The 18,112-nt window shown below is 36.8% G+C and overlaps 1 protein-coding gene across 2 annotated transcripts in view; it reads right to left on the reverse strand.

Annotated features, from left to right (window-relative positions):
* GPC6 (glypican 6) overlaps nt 1-18,112 on the reverse strand; it is a 974,073-nt gene that overhangs the window by 22,966 nt on the left and 932,995 nt on the right. The window lies entirely within an intron of this gene.

Below are 18,112 nucleotides of genomic sequence, written 5' to 3' on the forward strand. Positions count from 1 at the left end.
CTACAAGAATACATATTGTCACTAATTCAGCTGCTGGTAACCTCCATTCTTGACTAATTGACAGGCCCATACAGCATACACCTGGATGGTTAGCAGCAACCCAAACCCATTTAAAAACCTCTAGCTCCAGAGAGAAAAAAGTCATTCCAAATACAGGTAATTGTAAAATCTACAGCCCTATGGATATATGGCCAGGAAAAACTTAGCAATACCATCTTTAGTGTTTTCAGGCTCAGCACTGATGTCCACACGGGGAAAGGGTAGGGAGAGAGATTCAGTACCATTTTGTTTCCATAATTAACATCTAGGTTCACACAGTCACAACCTTGTTTTCCTGTTCTGCCTACATGAATACTGAGAAAGTCTATGGATGGTTGAAATGCATCTGTTATAGGTTGAATTATGTTCCCCCAAATTTATATCTAATGCTCAGTACCTCAGAATGTGACCTTATTTGGAGATATGGTCTTCACAGAGCTCAGAAAGCTTAAAATGAGATCAGTAGAGTCCCCCAACCCAAAAGCCTGGTGTTCTTATAAAAAGGGGAAACTTGAACACAGAGACATAATAGAGAGAAATGATGTGAAGAGACACATGAAAGAGACAGTCTGTACAAGCTGAGGAGAGAGGCCTGGGAAAGATCCTTTCTCACAGTCCTCAGAAGGAACTAAACCTGCCGACACCTTGATTTTGGACTTCTGACCTCCAGAAGTGATAGAGAACAAATTTCTGTGGTTTAAACCACTGAGATTTAATGGCATTATTGTACATTTGAGATCAATACCCTTTGGACAAAAAATATTCTATGTTTACAGCAGGTGGAATATAGATTTGAGAAAAAAATTCCAAAGATCTTTTGCTGGGTTTAAGAGTGAACACAAAGAAATAAAAGAACTCTGATATTTTATTTTGGCTCTAGTCAGGCTGCTCTGTAGTTCCAGGAGTATAGTCTTTGGCCCCTGCTTAATTGTGATGCTGAACATGACAGAGGCTTCAGTACTGAGAAATGTCTAATCACCCATAAAGTGCTGAAGAGGACCAGAATGCGGAATTAGAGAACTGGTACCTATCTTTGAATCATGTATGATGTTACTTTTGTTTTAGAGTGTGAAAAACACCCCTACAAGTTATGACATTTCAAGAAGTGGCTTACACACAAGAAATGCTTAGGGTAGCTTGAAACCTACACTTTGATTTCCCCTATCCTTTGTCCATAGGCTGCTCCCTGGCTCTCTCTCTCTCTCTATATATATATGTAATAGTGTGTGTATATATATACACACACTATTATATATATAAATAGTATAATATATATATACTATATAATAGTATATATACATATATATACTATTTCCATCCAGACATAGATGGATGTACAATCTCTGATTATCAATTATAAAAACTAAACCCATCAAACATCAACTAATAAATGTTGAAAGAATGATAGTGAGAAAAGAATAGCCATTCTGCAACTATTACAGTAATAATTGATCTCAACAAGTGTCATCAATAGACACTGAACTGTGTCCCCACAGAAAGATTTCGGAGTCCTAACCACCAGTACCTGTGAATGTGATCTTATTTGGAAATGGGTCATTGTTGTAGATGGTCAAGTTAAAAATGGGGTCATTTGGGTGGGTCCTAATCCAATATGACTTTGTCCTTATAGAAAGGGAAAGATAGAGATACCCAAGGAGAAGACTGTGTGAAGGCAGAGTTGGGCTGATGCATCTACAAGCCAAGGAACACTAAGGATTGCCAGCAAATCACTTGTAGCAGCTTCTGCTTCACGGTTCTCAGAAAGAACCATCCCTACTAACCCCTGGATCTTAGATGTTCAGCCTCCACACTGTGAAACATCACATTTCTGTGTTGTAAGCCACCCAGCTAGTGGTACTTTGTTGTAGCAGCCTAGTAAACTAGTACAAAAGCAAAAAAAAGTTGAGTCAAAGTTTGATAGGGAACAGGATATTTATATAATCTGTTTCCCCCACAGATTACTTATTATTATAAAAGGAAAACTGGTCATTTTACAGTGCAGAAACTTGGCAGGCCCCACCTTATCCAATTGATCAAAGTAACAGAACAAATAGATATCATGCACCTCCTGACATGATGTAATAAGAAGGACATATCATTTATGTTGTCAAATCCATAGCCTGAATCCGATCATGAGGACACATCAAACAAATCCTGAGAGATATTCTATAAAACAATTGGCCCAGACTCCTCAAAATGTCAGTCATAAAAGATAAAGAAAGGCCAAAGAGTTCTTCCCGATTAAGGATAATAAAAGACATGGCAACCAAATGATTGGTTTTGAATCGGGTGCTAGCTCTAAAAAATAACTGCCATAAAGGACATTATTGAGATATTTGGGAAAATTTGAATACTAACTCTCTATTAGGTAACGGTATTGTATCAGTGTTAAATTTTCTGAATGTGAAATACTGTGGTAATGTAGAAGAATGTCATGTTCTTAGAAAATAGGTGCCAAAGTATTTAGAATTAAAGGGTTATGATTTTGACAACTTACTCTAGAATGATTCAGGAGTAATGATGATTATAATAATAATGAAAAATAATAATATAGATATATAAAGAGAAAAAGCAAGTGTGGCACATTTTAAATAATTGGTGAATCTAGACGGAGGTGTACAATTTTTTCAAAAAATGCATTTTTGGGGTAACTTTGAATTTTTTTCAAAATAAATTGTCAAAAAATCCCTCACACTTGACTTGCTTGGCAGGGTGACTTTTTGGTGTTCCTAAACTCTAATCTGGGCTACCACCTCTAGGCCGCTCATTCTCACTGTTCTCAAATACGAGCCCCAGTGAAAAAAATCAGGTGTTATAGATTCATAACTAATTCAGAAAACTATCAGCAGCTTCAGGACAGAAATACTGTACAGTTTATTCCATTCCAAAATAAAGTATACCCAGAATGAGAATCACTTTCCGCCTATTTCACACGAAAATCGCACCTTTATGCTGAGCGAATCTGAACCAAAAATACACATTCTGAGACACAGAGAAAGAATAAAATTGCCTGATGTTTCACAGATATCTTCTCTTTCAATATTTGCAAAATTCAACTGTGTATGTTGTGCTGCTGATTCTTTAAATCAGACGCAAGCATTGTTTCTCTGAAAGTGCATCCTCTGGCCCCAGATTTAACTTTCTACTTTCCACAGAGCCCTGTTCATGATTCTAAGTACTGATCACTCCAAACTTATAACCAACTCATTCTCTTTTAGATTACATGCTTCTTGATGCAAGGACAAGGTTCTAATTAGTCATTATCCTCAGTGCTTAGTATGCGACAAGTAACCAATGATCTCTGTTTGCCTGGGACATAAGGTTTGTAGGATGCTGAACTTTTAGTGCTAAAATTACAAAGTCCTGGGCAAACCAGGATGAGTTAGTCACACAGGTTTCTGCACACAGTAGGTACTCAATAAGTGTTGATTGAGAAAATAGATTTAGTTGTCCCATTCTATTACCATGTCATAGACAGAATAGTTGGGGTCACTCAGTGTGTGCCCTTATCTCAAAAGGGGTGACAGGAGTGGCTGTGCAGCAGTATCCGGCCGAGTGAGGAGTGTGTGGGTCCCCTCTGATGATTCACCACAGCACATTTTATAATCAGGCTGTGTTCACCTTGGCATTTCAGTAGCCAGGCATTTTCACTGTGCAATTGAAGGAGATAATGGCAAAGGAGCAGCGAGAGATGTAAATGCTGTTTTAACATTCTGCACAGAAACATCGGCTAATTCACTTTCTGGCTGGGATGGTGATGCAGGCAGCCGGAAAAAAAACGGACACTATTAGTCACTGGAGAAGAGCATGCCTTTGATTCTGAGGAACATCTGAATGCCTGCAGTTTATTTTTCAGTACAAGAAAAATTTTTCAGTTCTCACACAGCTTAGAAATATTTTCTCCTATTTATATTTCTGAATAATATAAGTGACTACTTGGTTGTAGCTCCAAACTGAGTTATTTATTTTTTTTCCTGGAAACTGATATAGACACAAATAGTGAGTTAAGCTTTATGTCAACAAAGCACACTTAGTGCAAAAATCTTGTTGACAACAACTGTGAGTCCTAATTCATTAATGAAGCAAATCCGTTGGGATCAAATGTGAGATCGACAACAATTTCTTTTCCATTTCCCAAACGAGTTATTTTAGGACAAATTAACTTTGTCCAATACTTGCAAATTATATTTATGATTTTTCCAATATTTTGTACTCCTTCATTAAATACTGCAATACTAGTAATATCAGAATATTAAGTATTTTTTATTTATGCCATTGAGAGATCCTGAAAGTTAAACAATTACTTCTGTTATGTCATAGGACTCTAACCCAAATAAATGTTCTTGGGGTCCACATGGAAAACATGAGCACCCTTTTATAACTTATCTAGATTTTATTCTAATTTCTGACAATTTCAAACACTGGCTTTGGTAGAAACATACACTCTTAGTTTAAGGTCTATAAAGGGTCCTGAACACTTGCCTGCAGGAAGACAGTGGTACCATTTTCATACTCACTCTTACGGAATTGTAAAATTAGACAAAAGAGGGAGGGGCTAACAGAGTGGAATAATTGCTAAAAACAAAGGGATTAGCAAAAACGAAGAGCAGAAAGGCCTGTCCAAGTACTGTTTCCTGACTTCATTTAAAAAGTAATCTTGTCCCAAATATTCAACCTGAATCTCATCAAGATACCGATTTGACAACTTCCAGTTCACAGGAAATAACCGAAGATAGAGGCACAAACTAAGTAACATAATAAACAAATGAGCAAACACACCCAATGTATGGGATATTATATGACAACTGACCTTGATTCTTCAAAAGTGGGGTTGGAAAGAATGAAGACTGTTGTAAATGAAGAGACTGAAAAAGTATAACAAACCAAATGCTATTAATTAACTGAATCTTGGATTTGGAGGTATGTACCTACTTATAGGAGAGAGTTTTGAGGTAATTGGAGAATTCTTTTATTAAGTAGATGGTAGATGATATTATTGAATTAATGTTAATGTTCTTATATAGAATCATGGTACTATGATTGTATAGGAGACTGTCCTTGCTTTTAGGAGATTCATACTAAGATATTTAAGTATAAAGTGTTATTTTGTTTTCTACTTACTTGAAAATAGCAAAAAAAAAAGTCAGCCGTTACTAAGTCTACACAAGAAGTATATAAATGTTCATTTTATTATTTTTTTCAATCAGTTCAGTATTTTTTGAAAAAGTTAAACATAATGAAAATTTTTGAGGAAAATGAGACTGTTGTCAAGGCACATAGTGTTTAAGAGCTTTGCTAGACTTAGTTCAAGTCAGTAATTGACTCAAAGTAATTGAGGCTAACTGTGAGCTGTCGTTGAGCTAAGACACACATTTTTTTTTTAATTAATCAATTTAAAAAATGTATTTATCAATTATAGTTCATATACATTATATATTAGTTTCAGGTGTGCACCATAGTGATCAGACATTTATATAACCTATGATGTGCTCACTCTAAGTCTAGTACCCATCTGACGCCATACATAGTTATTACAATATTATTGATTATATTCCCTATGTTGTGCTTTACGTCCCCATGACTATTTTTGTAACTGGAAATTTGTGCCTCTTACTGCTTTCACCAATACCCTAATCCCCCTCCCATCTGGTGACCACCAATTTGTTCTCTGTATCTATGAGTTTGTTTCTGTTTTGTTTATTTATTTCGTATTTCGAATTCTACATATAAGTGATATTATATGGTATTTGTCTTTGTCTGACTTATTTCACTTAGTATAATACCCTCTAGGTCTATCCATGTTGTTGCAAATGGTAATATTTCATTCTTTTTAAAAGCTGAGTAATGTTATATTATATATATGTCACATCTTCTTTATCCGTTTGTCTATCAATGGACAGAGTTTGCTTCTGTATCTTGGCTATTGTAAATAATGTGGCGATGAACATAGGGGTCTATATGTCATTTCAAATTAGTGTTTTGAATTTCTTCGGATAAATACCCAGAAGTAGAATTACTGAGTCATGTGACAATTCTATTTTTGAGTTTTTGGGGAACCTCTGTACTGTTTTCTAAAGTCCCACCAACAGTGCACGAGTGTTCCCTTTTCTCCACATCCTTGCCAACACTATTTGCTGACTTATTGATGGATGATAGCCATTCTGACAGGTGTGAGGTGATATTTCATTGTAGTTTTAATTTTCATTTCCCTGATGATTAGTGATGTTGAGCATTTTTTCATACATCAATTGTAAGGCACTCACATTCGATCGTCACAACCTTGTCTGTGTTGAAGTATTATCATTATACCTTTTCTGAAACTGGGAAATGAAGGCTTAGGGAGGCGAAAAAAACTTGCCATGCACCTAATAAATGGTGGACACAAGATTCAAATTTAAATGTAGACTTCAGAATCATTATTCTTAACCATAAGGCTGACAGTCACGGTCTTCAAAGAGTGTGCTGGGTTGGTGGTGGTGGTGGAGGTGTGTCTACATCCCTGGGGGTATGGAATATAATTCAATGTGATTTAAGATAGAAACATTAAAATTTCTATTTTTATTTTTTAAATATAAAAATGTAAGAAGAATTAAGCTTTTCTAACATTTAATCTATCTACAGATTTATATGCCTCTTAATCACTTCATATGGCAATAGCCATTTTTCAATTATCCTGTGGAAAGAGTGAGACTTTCAGAGTGAAGAGGGGCTCACCGTGGCACTTCCCTCTTCCTTCATTAGCGTGCTCCTGGAGTACTGGAATCTATCACAGTTCGTATGTGCTGGAATGCATTTATGGATTAGATTATGTGGTTTTAACTAACTCATTAAATGGACGAGTGACTTAAAATGACTTTTGCAAAGAAAGTTTGGATTTCTTTCAATTTAAACAGCGCAAGCATAAGAGAACAACAATAAAATGGCAGGCATGCTCTTTCTCTTACTCTCAATACATCTGTAGTACTGCGAAGTAAAAATCATAAAGATTCTTTGCTTTATTTCTTTCTTCACAAATTTCTAATTTTTACATAATTTTCCCAAGGTACGGAATGTACATTAGTTCAGTAGTGTTTATATAGAATTGATGCAGAGTTAAAAATACGTTGGGTGTCGACGATTCTGATATTTTGCTGATATGGATGCGAGAGCAAAACATTTTGGAGCGCTCTAGTTCATAGCACTGGGATGGATAGATTTTGAATCAGTACTTAGCAAGCAAAAACTTTGAGTGCAATTCACTTAATGAGATAGGAAAGTATATTATGATTTAGAAAAAGTTATAATACATTGGTTAGATAAGAAAAAGGCTTTTGTTAGTGTTCACTCATTAAATACTTCTTACGTGCCTTGTAATAGGTCAGGTTTTATTCTACATTCTGAGGAAACAAATATAGCCGGTACGCAGTCATTTTCCATGAATGTTCCTAGCTCCCCTGTCTGAGGACGGGGTGGTGGTAAACACTCAAGGACTAAATACAATAGTCATCACTAAGCAAAGGGCTAGCAGGGCACTGATATCAATTTGTCTGGAACTTTCCTTTTTGGGGAAAACTCCCAAGCCAATAAGGCTTTGCTGGATATTTGCCCTTTGGTGGCCTCTGAACTCTGCCATGGAGATGATTAAGAAGCTGGATAGTTAGTCATTTCTATCCAGAGGGATTAAAACCAAAAATGCATCATGGCCTCCCAAATTTTCATCCCCACCAGTGGGATGACTTTATCCGTGCAGAAGCCATTGCTTTCAGCCACTGCTCTGGTCCTCAGTGACTTCTTTGCTAAGACGTACCTGCGTTTTCTTGATTCTTGGGAAAAATGTGCTCCACAGCAGAGACTTGGTAAACAGCGCTATGCATGTCCCAGGTGCTTAAGAAATATTTGTTGAATGAATAAATACATGAATGGCTTTGCTAAACAAAGTAATATTTCAAAAATGATGGATTATCTGTCAGCTACTGTCTTCTGGATTTTCCTTTGGAGAGTAAGGAAGACATGGGGAAATTCTGCAGGCTTTCTAAAAAAAGAAGTACTTTCCCTTGACCTGATTATTGCCCAAATAAGAGAGGAATCTCAGATGATCCCCTCCAATCCTCTAATTAGGATTCTAATCTCTTGTCATCTTGAATGTCATTCCAGGTATAATTTACACAGGTATGATGAAAGAGCCTTAGAGATCTCAAAGGTAATCTTGGCTTTGGAGAAAAGCCATGAAAATTTAACTAATGAAATGAATCTCATCTTAAACAGTCTTTATAATGCTTATGAAGACATATTGTTTCCAGTAACTTCTCTTTGGTTTTCTAAGCAAGTGATCAATTAAATTCTGATTTGGGGTGTTTTTGAACTGTTATTACCTTTATCTCCTATATGGGTCTTTGATGGAGCGTATTTGATCTCCTCCAAGAGACTTCGACAATGGCTGTTGGTCTACCTCAGGCCCAAAGTTCATCTACCCTCGACCCTATATTTCCTTGGATCTTCCCTGTGAAGTGTGAAAAGTGAACTGTGAGAAGGCCACCTGCTGTCCTTCTTTAATCATGCCCAGACCAGAATTCACTTCCCTGGATATCTGTTGTGTGTACCAGGCCGAATGCCCATGAATTCAGAAAGATTCCAATGTACCTATTTTATCTGTATGAAAACATAATGTGACTGGATGTAAATAATATATATCATATCTTTAGGAAAAAAGATGGTTAAAATTTAAAGAGCTATAAACTAAATAATACATATTGAGGGAAGAAAAACAATGTGAGTATTTAATAGGTTGAAGGTCATTTGGTCGCTTTGGAAAACAATCTGGTTAAAGAAACAAAAGCAGCCTCATTCTTAACACATGGACAAAGCCACTTTACTTGGTCAAGTTCAGGGAAACTCACGATATCCAATACCATTTTTGCAACCTGAGACTTTAATAATCCAATTCTGAAGACAGTGATCTTATCCAACTTTACTCTAGAGAAGAATGATCTTTTTTCACAGCCCAAAGTCATTCAATTCACTGTGTGAACCTGCATTAGAATTCAAGTCATTCATACTCTTTCAGTGATCAAACATAGGTCTGTGAATATACCTGTTCACAACTTCTCTCACTCACTGTAAGTGAACGAGAAAACACAAATAGACAGTCTAGAGTAGAGTATTTAAAGTCCCAAAGTCTCAAGGGAATATTAATTTTTCTGATGTGGCCAGATATCTGTCAATACAATCTTTCTAATATTCTTGAGGAAGTAGGGGTGACTAATGACATTTAGCTCAATGAGGATGCCAAAGACACACAGCATGCTTAAACTATTTGCTTGATTTATGTTGAAGCCTGAACTCAAGTCCTTTCTGACATGACTTTTAGCATCCTATTCACTAGAACATCAGTTTTCCATTTACTTTGAGTTTGTGAAACTCCTTGATGTTATTTTTCATGGCTTAGCTCGTCCCTGTCTTTAGCCTAATGTTTCAGTGGATTCTGGAATACTTGGAGAAATCTCTTGCAATATGTTTTCTTTCAGGAATCTTCTAAATAAGTCTTGGGGATGACAGCAGGGTCCTGTTACTTGCAGTTTGTCAGTGAACCCATAGCAGATTTTGGCCACACCACATACTAGTAAGTGCTCGAGTCACTACACAATCCAAAAGCAGTCTCACATTCTGAGCTTTTTCAGACATTCCCAGAGAATTTAATAACAAGGTCTAGTCTATTACCATGTGACATACTTTTTTCTCCTGTGGTATGGTACTTTTCACTTTACTCCCCAAGGAAATAAACACACTTGTGTTTTGTAGGAAAATCTAAAAGGCTGAAAAACATGGTAGGAAGTTAGAGAATCTTTGAAGGTTCAAAAGACAATGCTTAGTTTTGTTGCATTCCACAGGGGATTGAGAATTGGATGAAAAATTTAAGGAGTCTGCATCATCCCTCTGGCTGCAGGTTTGGAGTTTCTTGGCTCATGATGACACTGTATTAAGGGCATGAACCTGACAAGACAGATGGGATCTTTTTCTGGCTAAACACTGGTCCTCAAAGTGGAATAAATATGGGAAACATCAAAAATATTTTTTAATGCTGTTCAGGTCAGAGTTTTGCAGCATAGTTTAAGAAAACAACCACCAACTCTCAATCATTATGTTCATAGATAATGTTCTGATGGTGTCTCAGAAGGCATGTAATTCCCTAAGGCATTACATTTTAGGCAAGTAAGGGTAGTAAGCATTCAATACATCCTTGAGAGATGACACAGTTTGACATTAAACTAATATTAAATTCAGCAGTGAAAGGAAAAAGACAGAAAGACATTTGGTCTGTGGAAATGCAGTATTATTTTGCACAGTGGGTACCTAAATTGTGACGCTATTTACTTCTCAGGACTGAGAATATAAATAATTTCAAGGAGTTGTTTCATTACTGAATCATGGCATTTAGAAGCTTAGTAGAGCTCCCATGGTCCAGAGCTTCTGGAGTATTCTTGACAGATTTTCACCTGGATTCCATTTAAGCATTTCTAACAACAGATATTAATGTCTAACATAAAGAGGACTTGAGATTTGCTGCCTGACCCAGAGCACGTCACTTCCCCTCTCTGAGCAGTGCTGGAGTCTTCATGGACAAAGCTTCCACAAAGCATAAACATATTCTTGTTCCTCCTCCTGCAAGCGGCATTAAGACCAATGCCCCAACCTTTTCTCTTGCCTTGCTTTGTTCCTTTACAATCTATAGCTAGTTTTGGTTGCTCAGAGTGGATTCTGTTTTTCTCTGCCCATCACCTGGCAAAGTCCCCTTTTGATTCAGTTTGACCTTAGGCTCTATCTAGTCTATGCTCTCTCAGTCTCTGCTTTTAGCTTTTGAGTCTACCTTCCTCCATTGCAAGCTTTGGTCTCTGTCATTGTCAAGCATAATTTTGGTTGTGTAGGTGCAGATAACCCCAATGAGCTTTCTCTGATCTAGAGCATAAATTGTAAGAAGTGCTGATTCTAAATTAGGTTATTAGATATGCAGTCTTCTTAATGCCAGACAGGAATATCTCATATGTATTTTCAAAAGAAGAGGAGGAATTCAGTATTTCTAGCAGTTATTAAGGTACATTGAAGCAGCTTGGATATTTAAAAATATCAAAAAATGATCTTTGCTCCTATCATCATCTATGAAATAAAAGCTTTTGGAAGTTTTCCATGGCTTGAAAAGTAGATTTCTCTCACTTTGTTCTCAATTTCATGATATAGCCAGTAAAATCATGGCATGTCATGGACTGATCCCTTCGTGTGAGGCTATCCTGGAAATCAGCACTAATTCAGGAAACTGCCAGAGAAAGCTGACATATGTAATAGCCCAATGTTGCCAATGCAAAAAAAAAAAAAAAAAAAAAAAAATTGACATTCTGAACATCCAGTCTTGCTGAAACAATTCTGATTCTTCAAGCGTGTGACCCCCTTATAAATACTCAGAAAATCCAGAGAGTCTCCACTTTTACTTGTGACCAACACAATGCAGTGATTCAGTTAAGTTCCTAACACCTGAAGTTACTCTTACAATATTGAAATTTCATCTTCAGAGAATGAACTCCAGGACATTACAAGTATGTCTGCTAATAAAAAGAAAAAAAAAAAAAAGAAGAAAGAAAGAAAGAAAGAAAGAAAGAAAGAAAGAAAGAAAGAAAGAAAGAAGGGAGGAGGCATAACAAAGCATTACACTTTGAATTTAGGCATTCTTGAATATTTTAGGATTCATTACATAATTTCAAATGTTCGGGGCTGTAATTTTCCAGACCAAAGTTAGAAATAAATGTGTACTCTGGTCTCTTTTTCTGAAGCAACTACATATATTTAGAGAATGACAATTACCTGAGATTAGTGTAATTGAGGAGGGTCTTCCTAAGTAATATATTGCAAAAATGATTTCATTCAACAGTGAGAGTACCCACAAAGATGTACACACATCATAAAAGTAATTCAGGTGCAGCACAGAAAAATATTTAGCAAGTGATAGGTGAAAATCAAATTTGTCTAAATTCTAAAGCCACTTAGGGTAGAAATGGGTTGCCTTAAATCTCTTATAAAACAGGAAACAAAAAGCATTTAAATCTCTGTAGACTTGTACTGTATGGTATATAATAAATGTTATTTTTGCATCTATTGTGCTCTATTTATGCTATAACACAATGCTCTGTCCTTTCCTTCAAGGATTTCATTGGGAATTGCTTTAACTACCAGTGATTTAGGCCTAAGAAAGTTTGAGAAACAATAGAATGTAAATCAGAGAACCCAAGGATGTCTATAAACTCCAACTCAAACATATGGTCTATGCATTGGGAAGAGTAGAGCATGATTTAATGGATAATTCCTTCTATGTCTCAACTTGTTTGTTCCTCTTCTCAGGCTCTTCTCTTGGTACCCAGAGCCACTTAGCGCATTCCCGGTATGTGCTCACAGACATCCCTCTGGTTTCTCCTGTCAGAGGGATTTCCCCATTCATTGTGATTGTGGGTCTTCCCTCCCAGACTGTAGGTGACATTGGGGCAGGGCTTCTGTCCTTTGTGTTCACCACATCCTAGGAAATGACTGTCCCATCAGGCACAGTAGTACTCAATAGATAGCAAGTGAATGAATGACCGAATAAATAAATAGAGTAAGCAGAGTGTAAATTAAATTGTAAATAAAAAATTTAAATTCTAGATGCCCTTACTTGCAAAATAAACTTCGTGCTATATGGAAGGGTGTCTTTCTTGTAAACTTCCCTAATTTATAAGGAAATAGTTGCTTAAGGTGTATTTATGAGTGGTCAGTTCAACTAAACACACACACACACACACACACACACACATTTATTTAATGTCTACAATATACTGGGAACACAGCGATATACTCAAGATGGTCAGATTTCAAGGAACTTACTGTGCAGTGGAGGAAAGAGATTTATGCACAATAAGTATAACAAATGGCTGGTCCATTTAAGGTTTGTAAGATGTGAGAGGTATAACTAACGTTTTATGATTGAAGAGGAGATGGGATTCAGGGAGGCTCTAAGGAAGAGTTGGAAGCTGAACTGGGCTTTAAAGGATGAATAGCATCCTGCAGATAGAAGAGTTGGAAGAGCTCTTTTTGGTAGAGGAACCCTGAGTGGTAAAGTCCTTTGATGTAAAGCCTCTTCCATCAGGGAGAGAAGCAGAGGCACCCAGCGTGTGGAGATGTGTTTGCTTCAACTGTGACTTTGGCAAAGTCACGTAATTTCCCTATGAATTGGTTTCAAAATGAGAAAAATACTGCCACCCCCCACAATCTTTTTAAAGATTTAATAAAGCTTAGTAAGTTAATATATTGCTAGGGCACTCAGAGCTGGAAGTTCTTTCTGAGTAGAAATATCACCATGGGGACAGATGGCTTAGGGTGACTAAAGTGCACTCTTTTTTGGAAATCAAGTTCTAACCCCCGTGAGGTAAATTACCTTTTCTGGGAGCCATCTGGTTACCTTAAAGATACAATTTACCCCATGGGGCACCAATGAGGGGTGCCATTTACTCCTCTTATGATTAGACTCCAGTGACATAATAGTATTTGACTTTCACCCTTTCCATCTCAAGGATCCAATAACCTAAATGGATTCTCTTAGTCTCCTACCTGCAGCAAAATGGTCCCCCATTTTGGAGTGGGAGAGGAACGACTTTGTAAAATGGCAGAATGGTCAATCTGGGCAAGAAAACAATGCGAATCTAAAGCAGCAATATCCAAAAGATATATAAGTGTGAGCTACATATGTAATTTTAAATTTTGTAGTAGTGACATTAAAAAAGTAAAGCGAAGCTAATTTTAATGATGTATTCTATTTAACGCAATCTGTCCAAAATGTTGTTTCAAAATATAGTGAATAGAAAAAAATTTTAATGAGACATTTTACATATATATATATATATATATATAATTTTTTCTTTGGTAATAAGATCCGTATGTATTTCATGCTTACAGCATATCTCAATTTAATCTGTAGACATCTCTAAGTGCTCAGTAAGCACATGTGATTTGCAGCTGCCATATTGGATGGCACAGGTTTCAAAATCTGGCATAAGTTTTACACTTAGAGCACATCTCAGTTCTGTCTGTGGCACATCTCAAATGCCCAGTAGTCACAGGTGGCTCATGGCTACCTTATTGAGAACACAGATCTGAGGCCTTTCCTGAGCACATCAGGAGGGAGACCAGTGGTGTGAGAGGGGCTGAGTTGTTTGGATGAGTTGAAGGCAGGCTGTTAGCTTAACAATAGAGCATATCCTGAATTCCTTGTGAAGGCTGTACTTCAACAGGGCTCATTTTCTTCCCTTTTCTTTGATGCTGTTCTCCTGCCCTCTACTGCCTCCCCTTAATCAATTGCCCAAGTGTATCAGGAAAGAACTGAATTGAAATTAGGTTACATGTGAAATCTGTTGGAGATCCAGCCTATTTTTACAATTGTTTCCGTTTCTATAAATGGTGACATGTTGCATTCAGCTTTGTAACATCTGCTGACGTTTTGCCTATGGAGAGAAATTTTGGGGCTTACATTTATTTATTTTTACTGAAGTATAATACTCATCCAGAAAAGTATACAAATCATATATTAACAATTTCAAGAATTTCAACCAAAATACTCATGTAACAGGGCACCGGACATGTGGCAGTTTTTAAAAAGGAAAATATCTTAAAAGTTTTTCTTAATTCTCATTCTTCTCACAAGACTCACTCTCGTGAAAATTAACTGCATCCAGTTATTGATATACAGGGATTATATGTCACCAAAGAGCAGAGAGTGTTGAATTGATTTTCTGTAATTTAGAGATTATATGTTATATATTGGCTCTGGGGCCGTGCATGCATTTGAAAGACAAATGGCTGCCAAGAAGTAGATGCAAAAGAAATTAAGTTCAAGGCAGCCCAGCGTCATTCCACTTTCTTTGAGAAGTCCAGTCTCACCTTAGGAGGTGGAGACCGCCTCTCATGATGGCCACCAGATGGCAGTGTTGTCCAACCTTTCCTCTCTTTTCCACCCCACAATCTTTTCCCAGAGAAGGTTGTTGATTGTTCCCCTGCATATAAAACTGACAACCCTGTTATTTTAAACTTGAAACTGACAGGCTGTTATTTTAATGAGGTCTTCCAGAGCCAAGGTTAACCAAAGCTTTATTTCCCTACAAAACGTTAAGGACATAGTTCTAAAAGGAGGCTATGAAATTTTATGTTATTGATATTTTCTCTGACTGTGCAAGTTTTAAGATATTTTTTGACAAGTAAAGCTACATGACAAATATAGACATATTTTTATATCTATATGTATAGTCAAATTCTGCATTAAAATTGATTCTTTTGCTCTAAGTTATTTCTGAAAAAAATCCTTTTCTACAGTTATCTATTTCTATTTTGAAGCAAAACCACGTATTTGTAGTACTTTGACTTTCTAGCTTAATGAATCAAAGGAAAATTTAAAGCTTTTATAATCTCATTAATATTCCAAAATAAATCAAATGTAGTAGTATTTGATTATTTTTGAGAAAAAAGCTTAGATCAAGAACAGTAAAACTTAGTTGGAAAGGTTTTTCTTTTATAATAGGTACTTCTACAATATGTGATGGTTAATGGCATTATAATTTATTTCCTTTCCCTTGAAATGCCTTTTTAAGTTGATCAAGGAAGTATTTAAAGTCAGCCACTTACTGTGACAATATTAAAAACATTAGCAACTACCTTTTCTCAAATGATTTTGCTAACATTTTTGCACCTTTTTACCTGCTCCACAAAATAATTTTAAACATTTAACAAATATTCCTGTCTGAAGTTATGAACATAAATCTTGCAAATACTCCATCCAGTTCAACATTATAAAATTGACTTTGGATGAATATTATCAGTGACCCTTGTCAGGAAGAGCCTTGATTTTTGAAAGTGGGCATCAAATAACTACATTCGTGTTCAGTTATTATTCATTGGTGGCAACTGCAATTCACAAATATTAATGCAAACCTACTGTGTATAAAGAACTGTGTGTCATAGACAAGACTTACAACACCCTGTAAGAAATGATCAGTGTCCTCAGGACCAGCTACATAAGTTGTGGACACAGTGTAAAATGTAAATGTGAGGCCTTCTTCTTAAAAAAAGCATTAAGAATTTCAACACAGCAACAGCAGGGCCTTTAATCCAGCAGGGTCTCATCGACTGCACAGGTCGTGTACCCGCAATGCTAGCCCTGCTTGTCCTGGAAACGCTGTGGTCTAGTTGAGTTTTACTGACATACATGACCAGGAGATGAGACAGATGTTGGCAATCATGATAGCAATGGCTACCATACTTATTAGATGCCTGGCAGTAATGTCCATATTACCTCTAATTTGCACAAAAATTTGAAAGCTACTTATTGGTGCCTTCACTTCACAGATGAAATGACTGAGGACTGTAGCTCTAGTGTGAGCTTTTCATTTAGTGAGTTGTCATTAAGTGCTCCTACGTGGCAGATACCACATTAAACCCATCACTCACTGTTTAATCTTCTCAACCCAACTTGAACAGTGAGGACACTGAGTCCACGAGGAGTTCAATTACTTGGACTTGGTGGCATAGTGCTAGCAGTGGGGCTTGTGCTGGCCTTGAACCTCGACAGTCTGGGCTCCAGAGCCTACAGTCTTAAATTTACCATTATGACAGAATTGGCTGGCTGGGAAGTTTTAATGCATTCTGAAAGCAGTGTGGCCTGCTGGTAGGTCTCACTCATCTCAAAACATATTGGGGGAGGAGCTGTAGTGCTCTGGAAATCTTCGAAATACCCCCTCCATTATTAGCCTATGCTATTATTCTAGACTGTCTCCAACACCACTATGATTCTAGCTGCCCACCAAACAATTTCCTAATTACCACCTTTTCCTAACACCACCAAGGCTAGAGCACTCCTGCAAATAATTTTTTAATTTCGTAGGCCTTTTCCAACAATGCCTAAGGTTACGACAACCCTCCAAACAAGTACAAGACTACATACTGTTGAGTCTAACATTTTAGACTCCGCTAGAAGTCTAAAATTCTTCTGGTTGTGCATAGCAGTAGGTTATATTGTTCTTGAATCTGTCTGCCTGCCTGTCTGTTTATCTATCTATCTATCTATCTATCTATCTATCTATCTATCTATCTATCCATCATCTATCCATCTTAACTATCTGCAGAAATAATGATTTTCAGGTGGTGCTAAGAACATCCTACATGCACACCAAAAAATCCAGGCCATTTCTCTAACATGCAAAAAAAAAAAAAAAAAAAGAGTTCTAAAATCTCCTCCTGGTTTTAAAATGAAAAAAGCATTCCTCTTCTAAATTTTTTATTCATAAACTGCATGGGCCAGCTTGTCCCTCGGGTTTCTATGACAAAGGGAGAATTCCCCCACAGGGCCACACACACAGGGACTGGAAATCCAGCCCTACATATTTAATGGTCTGTATCTAACAAAATTGCATTAGAAATCCTCTCCTTGAGAGGATCTCTCTTATGAAATAGAAAGTAGTAAAGAAAACAAAAATTTCACCACCTTGCCACAGGGACCCACGGGGACTTGAAAAAGCTTTGCCTTTTTCTATTATTACACTGTACTTGGGAATAAGATTGAGAAGCCAGATGGTAAATCTGATTCCACCAAATCCAACGCACTCAGAGGAATCGCCTTTTTATTGCAGATAAGTATAAAAACAGAACTGGAAGCACACTAGAATCTTAAAGATAAAACGCCGGGAGCTGTCTGTTAATAGATTTGGTCGCTAAGCAGTGGTATTAGAAAATAACCTTCATCTCTTCAAAAAAGATCTCAGCCAAAGAAGTTCTGAATGTAAATAATTATGGTGGTGATTGTGTCAGGTTAGCCTCAGGTTGCTTTCTGTTCCTTCTTTGAAGAGTTCTGTTTTATTCCTGCGTGTGAGGAGTTGGGAACCACTATCATTCAGGCTTTTGAGAGTGCAGTTTGAGTCTTTGCTGACAGAGATAGAAACTTACCTCTCAAGTTTTTTACCTGAATTAATAGGCATGAGATTCACCCATTTGATTTTTGTATTTTTCTCACTAGGAGCTATTTCTGAATTTTTATAAT

Source organism: Rousettus aegyptiacus, unplaced genomic scaffold (assembly GCF_014176215.1).
Source record: "Rousettus aegyptiacus isolate mRouAeg1 unplaced genomic scaffold, mRouAeg1.p scaffold_m13_p_11, whole genome shotgun sequence".
NCBI lineage: Eukaryota > Metazoa > Chordata > Mammalia > Chiroptera > Pteropodidae > Rousettus > Rousettus aegyptiacus.